This window comes from Megascapheus bottae, chromosome 5 (assembly GCF_031878675.1).
Source record: "Megascapheus bottae isolate mThoBot1 chromosome 5, mThoBot2.hap1, whole genome shotgun sequence".
Taxonomy (NCBI): Eukaryota; Metazoa; Chordata; class Mammalia; order Rodentia; family Geomyidae; genus Megascapheus; species Megascapheus bottae.
The window spans coordinates 45,987,675-45,995,581 of NC_143513.1; positions in this window are offsets into that span (position 1 = coordinate 45,987,675).

Consider the following 7,907-nt stretch of genomic DNA (forward strand, 5'->3'; position numbering starts at 1 on the left):
CGTATTTCCTGTGTGTGAAGCCCATAGTTGTTTGTTCTGAAGTCACCAAAAGAAGTACAGTTTGTTATCAGGGCTTGTTTTGGTTTTGAGCTTTTTTTTTTTTTTACCCATTGGCACAACTGAATTTTTGGAACTTTGTTTCTTATACACAAAATAAAGTAGCTTCCCTTTAGAGCATTAATGTTAAATGTACCTGCACTAGTGGTCACTTAGAATGTTTATATTTATAGGAATGTGGATAATTATCAATAAACTACTTGAGGTATTAGGAAAAGCATTGAGTTTATATGTATTTCTACTTCTACTAAAGCTTCCAATTAGATGAATTAGAAACAACTTGACTAGGAGTGCTGTTTAGTTTGGTAAGAGTTTCTCAGGTGAGATAGGCATGAAAGGCAATTTTCAGGAGGAAGATTTTTGTGCTTTTTTTTTTTTTTTTTTTTTACTTTTCACTGATACTGAAGTCAAGCTCTGCTGTTTCCAAAATCAGTACATCCAGGATGGGATAATAATGGTTGCTGAAATAATTCTACGAGTGCTTCAGATTTTTACTGCCTGTACCCTTTACCTACGTGCCATATAAAACGGTGTTATGTTAAAAATGTCTTGGAAGTTTGTATGTTGACCCTTATTTTACAGCCTACAAACTTAAACCACAGATTTAATCCACAACAACAGCAAAATAAACAGCATGAGCAATGAGTACAAGCTTTTATTTGTTAAAGACATTTAATAAATGTATTATAGGCTAAAAGAATCTTCAGAATGAATAAGAAAGAGTTTAGGCAAAGTTTTTATACCTTTGTATTTTTTCCTAAAAGGTAGGTACCCCTTAATTTTTTTTTTTATGTTAGAGATCAAATCAGGGTCTTATGCATGCAAGTCAAGAGCACTATACCATTGGACTGTATCAGCACCTATAGTAAATTTGCAAATTATTTGAAATTATATGGCTTAATACAAAATATTAATCAATGGAGCTGGGAGCTTGGCTTAGTGGTGGAGTCCTTGCTTGACATGCATGAAGATCCAGGTTCAATTCCTTGGTACCACATACATAGAAAAAGCAAGAAGTGGTGTGGTGGCTCAAGTGGTAGATCTCTATCTAGCCTTGAGAAAATCCAAGGACAATGCTCAGTCCCTGAGTTCAAGCCCCAGGACTGGCATTAAAAAAAAAAAAAAATCAGGGGGCCGGGAGTTTGGCCTAGTGGTTAAAGTGCTTGCCTAGCATGCATGAAGACCCGGGTTCGATTCCTCGGTACCACATACATAGAAAAAAAAAAGCCGGAAGTGGAGCTGAGGCTCAAGTGGTAGAGCTCTAGCCTTGAGAAAGTCCAAGGACAGTGCTCAGGCCCTGAGCTCAAGCCCAGGACTGGCAAAAAAAAAAAAAAAAAAAAAAAAAATCAGGGATTAGATATAAATTCAAACTATCAAAAGACAAAGTTTAAAGGTTTGATACATAGGGACTTGAACATCCAATTCTAAACAGACTAGAAATTCCATTTTTTAGCCAGCATAGGTTCACAAATTATAGGTATTTTTGGGTATAGACACAAAAAAATAGCATACCTTTGCACAATTAAAAATTGGAAACTTTGGGCTGAGAATTTGGCCTAGTGGTAGAATGCTTGCCTAGCATGCACGAAGGCCCGGGTTTGATTCCTCGGTACCACATAGAAAAAAAAAGCCGGGAGTGTTGCTGAGGCTCAAGTGGTAGAGCTTTAGCCTTGAGAAAGTCTAAGGACAGTGCTCAGGCCCTGAGCTCAAGCCCAGGACTGGCCAAAAAAATTAGAAACTGAAAATTGCTCTTCAGATGAATAATTATCCAAAATTTACAATTCAATGATGAGTACAAGTTTTTAAGTCTTTGATTTATGTTTCTTTTTCTGTCATTGAAATTACCTTTACTGGACAGTATTGAGTTGTAAGTTGAGTAGAAAAACCTGTTTTACTACCCAAAATAAACCGTACTTTCTTGGGCCCTGTGAACTCTGACTATGAGAAAAATTAAAGCAGTGCCTAAACAAAAGTTTCCCATACCTAGTACAGCTTTGATATATACTCTTATTACCACTTTTTTGATGGTTGGAACTGGTTTGAATTCTACAAGTATCTTCCCTGGATTCAAAGTGTTTGCACTACCCAAGAACTTGTTAGAAATGCAAAATCTTAGGCTTCATTCCAGACCTAGGAATATGAAAGTCTGGGGTTTTATAAATCTCTGTGTTTGTACAACAAAGTTAATTCTGATGTTTATTAAAATTAACCACTGCATTAACAGAAAATTGTAATCATTTGTTATATTAGGAAATTAAGGAGCTTGGAGTTTGGCCTAGTGGTAGAGTGCTTACCTAGTATGCAGGAAGACTTGGGTTTGATTCCTTGGTACCACATACACAGAAAAAGTTGGAAGTGATGCTGTGGCTCAAGTGGTAGAGCACTAGCCTTGAGAAAATTCAAGGACTGGCTCAATTCAGTGCTCAGACCCTGAGTTCAAGCCCCAGGACTGGCAAAAAGGAAAAGAAAGGAAGGAAGGAAGAAATTAAGATAGAGGGCCGGGAGTTTGGCCTAGTGGTAGAGTGCCTGCCTAGCATGCACGAAGACCCAGGTTCGATTCCTCGGTACCACATACATAGAAAAAAGCCAGAAGTGGTGCGGTGGCTCAGGGTAGAACACTAGCCTTGAGAAAGTCCAAGGACAGTGCTCAGGCCCTGAACTCAAGCCCCGGACTGGCAAAAAAAAAAAAAAAAAGAAATTAAGATAGATTGAATGCTTGAGGCACTAGGCTACCCCACCTCTGCACACATACACTTTAGTAATTCCAATACTATATAATTAAGACATATTTTTTTTCAAAAGTACAAGTTTTTAAAAAATGAGTGGTAAAACCTTGTTGAATGAACCAATACCAACATGAGCATAATCATGTCCATCTAATTTATTTATATGTTCACAAAAAGGTTTATTAGTACAGCTGGGTTGAGTATCTTAAGAGTAGTACTATTTTAAAATGACATTCAAGTGACTTGTTCAATGAAGTTCTAATTTTAAATAACATGTTACCTTTCAATTATGAGAAATTTCAAACACAGAGTAGTGTACTTGTGTTACTTTTCTGCTATCGTGATGATAGAAGGAGGAAAGGCTGCTTTTGTCTCGTAGTTTAGTAGGTTTAAGTTGACCCTGTTGCTTTAGATCTGTGGTGGGACAGTAGATCAGAAGGAGCACATTTCAGAGGAGGACTGTGCCCCTAATGGTGGTCAGGAAACAACAGAAGGGAGCAGAGTCCCTATAACCCTTTCCAGGATACTCCCTAGTGACCTCAGTTCTTCCAGGGAGACCCCAACACTTAAAGGTTCCACCACCAGTGCCCCAGGCTGGAGGCTGTCTTTTTTTTTTTTTAAGTATTTTTATTGTAATTAATAAAAGGGTTACATGATATTTGCCAGATAGAAGGTGCATTAATTCACATACGTTGATACCTTTTCACAAGTCTTGGTCCCCAGTACCCTCCCCCCACCCCCATCTTGGTTTTTCCCCCTTCCCTATCCAATTTCAAATAACCAAAACAAATAAATCCAGTATATCAGATAACAAAGTGAGATACTGTAACAATATGAGATAACCAAGGGACAGCAAAAGAGATGAGAGATAACATAGTACATTAAGGACAACAATCATTCGTTATATGGCTTTTGTTTCAATATCCTGGAGGTCCTTTCAATTAGCTTCATACTATATGGCCTTATGTATCAAGGTTTTGCTCTATTGCAAATCTCTGCTAGTAGAGCCCAAGGTTTCTACTGATTATGACAAATGAGGGAAACCATTGAGCCTTGGAGGCTAAGTCTTAAAACACATAGGCCTGGCCTTTTGGGACACATTAGATATCCAAATCTGATGTATCTTTTGTTTCAGTAATTACTAACTCAGAATCAATCTAGTTTTCTATTTGCTGTTTTCTCTCTGTTTCTCTTTCCCTCATCCTTCCTTTTCACTACTGGATTCTTTTCAAGTGAGCCCTACAAGTTACATTTTATTTATAATACTTTGGTATGTCTCTAAAAGAGAAAAGTTTAGTATTTGCTCATGTGAAAAAAAGTCAGCTTATTTAACATAGTCAAATATGTATTTGGTGTTTAGATTTCCCTGATTATTAAACCTTTATTGTTTTTAAGAATCAGGATCCTACCAATTTCAGTACATGCATTGTGACTGGTTGATATATGTCTGTAGGTCTTATCTCTTTATTTCATATTTTGGAACCTATATAGCTTTCCGCCTGGACCTTGCTGGATGTTAACATGTTTCTCTGTACTTTGATTTTTCTGCATTTCCCCCCCCCCAAATTACTTCAAAGTGCTTTGTCGTTCCATCAGTAGGTAGTAAGGTTACTACCTACTACCTATGGCTTGTTTTCTTTTTGTGATGCTAGCAGCCATTCATAGATGATGACTGTCTTAGTGACTGCCGTGTATAGTGATAGGTAAGTATCCTCTATCAGTGCTGTCAAGTGTAGTGGCTAATAGCCAATCACATGTTGAGTGTTTCAGTAGCACAAAATTTCCACTTTGTGATCACTTAGTTATTCTGAAATTAGATTCCTTTTTCTGTCATTACTGTTGTTCATGGAGCTTTAACTCAGGGCTTAGGCACTGTCCCTGAGTTCTTTTGCTCAAGGCTAGTGTTCTACAAATTTGAGCCACAACCCCACTTTCTGCTTTTGAGTGGTTAATTAGGATCTTGCCTGGGCTGGATTTGAACAGTAATCCTCAGATCTCAGCCTCCTGAGTAACTAGTGCCTACCAGTCTGAGCCACCAGTGCTCAGCTTACGTCAACATATATATATATATATATATATATATGCTTTATAGGTTGTTACCTTCACCTTTGTTTAAATTGTCCCATCTTCAGATAACTGAGCCATCTTTTATACAATTTAGTAAAATTTGATTATTTTTTTTTGCCTTCCAGTCTTGCATGGAGTTTTTGCCTTGTGCTATATATATCCTATCCCAGACTTGCTCTTTTAGGATGGTATTTAGAATACAAAACTTGACTTATTACTATTTTTTAATTGTTAATAGACTTCTCAGTAGATGAAACTAGAAACAGGATAAGGTACATCATTAGCCTACACTGATAATTCTAATTCTGTGCTTGATATTCAGAATGATAGTATTTTTATTTTCAATGATAGTACTTTTTATTCATGCCCAAATCCTAGTTTCTTATAATATAGATCTATATCATTATTTTATTCCATAGCAACCTCACTGCAGTCTCAGTGAGTCTACTGACAAAACACCGTGACTCAAAGTAGACTAGGAAAAGGTTTTTATTGGTAGTATTGGAGATTGGAGAGGCTCATGCCTCCTAAGCAAACATCTATAACCTGAGCCAGGTACCCAGCCCCTGTTACATTTTTGGTTTTTGTTTTTGAGATGGGGAGGGGCTCATTAACTTTGACTAAGATAGCCTTGAACTCATGGTCCTCCTATTTCTACCTCCTGAGTGGCTGGGATTACAGAGGTACACAGACCTGGTCTCAGCTGTAGATTTTTGACTTGCATTAATGCTTTATATAGCCCATTTGGATTAAAAAGCTACACACAAGTGACAATTCCCATAATGCTAACACCTGATTTGTGATTCCTATTTCACTTCTTAAAACAACTTAGGATATTATTTTTGCTCCAGCAGAGCAGATTTTATTGAAGTCATCATTTTCACAATCACGTGTCTTCTCTGCTACTTGGATCTAATGTTTGCACTGGTGACTACTCTACTGAAATTAGTGGAGAAAAACAAATTTATAGCCTTAAGCAAAACAGAGATGGTACTGTGTCTCTTCCATGCATAAAAAAGATCTGCAAGAATAGGAGTCAATCCAAAATTTGTCCTTCTTTGTTTCTGCTTTTTTGTACATACACTTTAAATAAAAGTTTTGGTGATTTTTAGCTCTTTCAAATGTCATCTTTCTCCAGAGAATTCACTTTTGCCATCAGCCTTGAGAGTTAGATTACCTCTTTGGGCATCTTTATCTTTTTATTTTTTTTTCTCCAGATCCACAATGTCCTTGTAGCTAGCTCTCTGATGCCTTTAGGCAGTTTTAAAAACATGAATTGTAAGGTTTGTCTAATTTTTTTCACCTGGAAAATTGTTCTAAACAGAAAAATGAATTTTATTCTAAAAGCATAAAGAATTTTAAGTGTTGACATAATTGGATCATATTTTTAACTTATTCTATGTATTTTTTTCCTTAAAATGTCTTTGGTTTCCATTCATCTACACATAGGCTGTTAACAGTCACTAGGTTAGATTCTTGGTTTTAATCTCTTTTTTTCTTGATCCTCTGAAAGTCAGGTAACATATCCATGTTTAATTCTTCATGAGTGTACATCTACATGTGGGACTTAAAAGCAATTACCTCTGTGGTATTAGTAATATTTTATTTTATTTTAATATTATTATTATTTTTTGGTGCCAGTCCTGGGGCTGGATCTCAGGGCCTGAGCACTGCTCTTCCACTTGAGCCACAGCACCACTTCTGGCTTTTTCTATGTATGTGGTACCGAGAAATCAAACCTGGGTCTTTGTGCATGCTAGGCAAGCATTCTACCACTAGGCCAAACTCCCAGCCCAGTAATATTTTAGATAAAAACACATCAGAATCAGGTGATTGAATAACTTGTTCAAGGTTACAAAGCCAGAGTTCTGTGTTGAACATGGTCCAGTTATGTGTTGAACAAGGCCGAGAGTTTAGCCTAGTGGCTCCATGTTTTACATTAGGGTAAGTTCAAATAAACCTCCTGCAAGTAAAAAAAAAAATGAAGATACATTTAATATATTTAAAAATCATTACTTAGCAATTCAGTACTTAGTTAACATTTAAGTAATAATAAAATCTGAAAACTTCTATTGCTGTTCACAGTGTGCATTGATGTCAGAGTTGCTTGTAGTAAACTGATGAAACTAACCATGTGCCTGAAACTGTCAGTATGGCAGGCACCCTCCTGGGTGTGAGGCCCCATTGGGGTAGGCCTTTCTTTATAAATATTTATTTCATTTTAGAGACTTGTATTTTAAAATCAGGTTGATCAAAAAGTCTTGAATATATTTAGCAAAGCCATAGAGAGACTCAGCCAAAATAGCATGAGCAAATGTGTATTCATAACTTAACTCAATGATTTCTTCCCTACAGGACTGTTAGACTTGAGAGGAATACAGAAATCACCATGTTGGATGAAAAAGCAAAAGCAGGCTTTCCACATGTGATTCTAACAATAATATAAAGTGAAAGTTGAGCCAAGAAAAGCATGGTTCTTCTCAAACAAAAGAACATGAAGTACAGCTGAGCTATATATTGTTACATTCATTTCAATTATGTTTCCATCTTCTAAGAGATATTTGACACTGGCCCATATCATTTATACTGCTTTAGAACATACATTCTTTTGTTGTATATAAAAACATTTATTCCATATTAATATAAATGTCAGGATTGTTAAGTGTTTTAAATTATTTCGTATATAATCAATATATAGTTAAGATTTTAAAACTTCGATGCTGCTGATCAAGCCAAGAGCTGTGTGAATGTTGACCATGTAATCTACCGCTGAGCTACATAGTTCCAGCGTATAATATTCAAAACATCAGAAAAAATTCTGTTCTACAATTTCTCTGTTGTTTTCTAGGTACTGTGATATTGTCATTTTTTAGAAGTACAAGTACTTCATAAACTTATTTCTCAAGAGACTCAAGAAGGGATTTTTTGTTTATTTGTTACTGTTATTTGATTGTAGACCTTGAATCTAGGACCTTGTATATGTTAAGCAAATACTCTACCACTTAATGTCATCTATATATCAGCATCTACCCATTAATTCAGGGTCCAATATCTGCT